General features: G+C 49.5%; 1 protein-coding gene across 1 annotated transcript in view; it reads left to right on the top strand.

The window, feature by feature from the left end:
- frmpd1b (FERM and PDZ domain containing 1b) overlaps nucleotides 1-2,500 on the top strand; it is a gene marked incomplete at both ends in the record, with an annotated part of 71,278 nt that overhangs the window by 6,240 nt on the left and 62,538 nt on the right. The gene's annotated exons all lie outside the window — the stretch shown is intronic.

Consider the following 2,500-nt stretch of genomic DNA (forward strand, 5'->3'; position numbering starts at 1 on the left):
ATGAGACACAGACTGGTTTCTGAACCGCCCACATCCCATATGAGACACAGACTGGTTTCTGAACTGCCCACAGCCCTCCTATGAGACACAGACTGGTTTCTGAACTGCCCACAGCCCTCCTATGAGACACAGACTGGTTTCTGAACCGCCCACAGCCCTCCTATGAGACACAGACTGGTTTTCTATTCTAAGCTCCATCTCGAAAGTGATGGAAAAAATAGTCTATGAACAGGTTGAAAAGTATCTTGCCACTAATAAATTATTGTACGAGTTCCAATCTGGCTTCAGAACATCCCACTCCACTGACACATGCCTTCTCTATTTGAGCGACCACATCAAACAAGAGGTGGACGCTGGCAAATACTGCGGCATGGTCATGCTGGACCTCCAAAAGGCTTTTGACACAGTGAACCACTCCATACTGGTTAACAAGCTAAAAGCAATTGGTTTCGATAGCACATCAGTGAGCTGGATGCAATCCTACCTGGAGGGGAGAGCACAGATGGTGGAAGTGAACGGAACACTGTCCCCCCCCCTCCCAGTGAGCTGTGGCGTTCCACAAGGAAGCATACTAGGGCCTCTACTGTTCCTAATATATGTTAACGACATGACTTCAGCTTGTGACTGCAACTTGTTCCTGTTCGCAGATGACTCGGCACTGCTGGTCTCGGACAGGGACAAACTGCAGGTTGAAAATGCCCTCAGCTCTGAACTCGGTAGAATCTGCACCTGGCTCGCTGATAACAAACTATCTTTACACCTGGGAAAAACTGAATCCATTCTCTTTGGATCTAATAGTAATCTCAGCAAGGCAAATGGCTTCTTGGTTAGAGTGGGTGACAATGTTATCACACGTAAAGATGAAATTACCTACCTAGGTTCCATCCTGGAGGCTAATCTTTCCGGTGATAAAATGGCCACCAACGTAATCAAAAAAGTCAACCAAAGAACAAGATTCCTTTACAGGATGTCCTCACTCTCTCTCTCTAGGTCGTCCTCAGACGAGCCCTCCATCGTCGTTTCCAGTCATCCCGGTTCTCCATACATCTGGCCAGTTCGTTGGTACTTTGTGCTCCTGCATCGCTCTTGAGTACATCCACATAATTATGTTAGCGTGGGACGTCCTCGTGATCCCAGAGCACCAGTTTGCTGGCTGGCAGTTCTTGATGCCTTTGGCAGTGTCCTGCTAGTCTCATTCTCCTGGCTGCTATTTTCTGGCTCACCCTTGGTAATCCCTCATACAGAGTCTTGTTAGTAACATGTACAGTCTTGCTGATGTTAAGTACTGCACGCAGCATTCTGGTGTAGCACCCGTCAAGGGACTTCTGCAGGGTTGGCTTCAGGGTCCAGCATTCACTGCCGTATAGGAGAACAGACTCCACTGTTGCGTAGAAGAAGCTGAGTTTGATTTGTCGGGGGAGATTGGAGTTCCATACACTGGTCATGCCATTCAGGGCCCTCCATGCAAGTGCCTTCCTCACTTTCAGATCTTGCTCGGTTGAGTTGACCCATGAGCCCAGGTACTTGAAGTCCTTGACTTCCTTCAGCACAGTGCCTCCTGTTGTTGTGAGAGGTGGATGTTCCGGTGAGATGTTATAGGTGATAACCTCAGTTTTCTTGGCATTTAGCCTAAGGCCAACATTGGCACACTCCAGCTCTACTCTGTTCAGGAGTTCCTGAGCTTGTTCCACGTTGTCGGAGAGCAGGCTGATGTCATCCGCATAGTCCAGGTCTGTCAGGACTACTTTGGGATGTCGTCTCGACCCCAAGATCCTGCTCTCGTCCACTGATGGCTTTCCTGAGTGCATAGTCCAGGACTATGATGAAGAGGAAGGGAGCTAGGGTATCCCCCTGCATTACCCCAGCCCGGATATCAAACTCCTCGCCGTTGCCATCTGGGGTCACCACCTTGGCCCTTGTTCCTGCATACATGGTCTCTATTGCCCGGAGCAAGTTGGGACAAAAACACTCACTGGTCGACAAAAACACCTTGAAGACCTTAACAGGAGCCCTTGTACAAGGCTTCTTTGACTATGCATGCACCTCCTGGTACCACAGCACCTCAAAGGCCCTTAAAACTAGGCTCCAGACCTCCCAAAACAAACTGGTCAGGCTCCTACTTGGCCTCACCCCCCGAACCCACCTCACCCCTGCCCACTTTGACAGACTGGCATGGCTTAGGGTCGGCGACAGAGTACAGCATCTTGCAATGGGTCTGGTCCACAAGATTCGATACTCCACCAAGATACCCATGTACCTGTGTAGATACTTCCTTAATGTTAACGAAGTCCACACCCACAACACCAGAGGGAGTGCAACGAATCATGTTCAACCCAGATTCGGCACAAACAAGGGACTAAATTCTTTTCGCTCCTATGCCACCAAAATGTGGAACGCCCTACCAACAGTCATTAAGACATGCGAATCCCTTGACTCCTTCAAAACCGCTCTCAAAGGGCAGCTACGGATGGCTGCAATTCGAAACTGGCCCCCGTAAAAT

Source organism: Electrona antarctica (assembly GCF_951216825.1).
Source record: "Electrona antarctica genome assembly, contig: scaffold_78, whole genome shotgun sequence".
In the NCBI taxonomy this organism is placed as follows: Eukaryota; Metazoa; Chordata; class Actinopteri; order Myctophiformes; family Myctophidae; genus Electrona; species Electrona antarctica.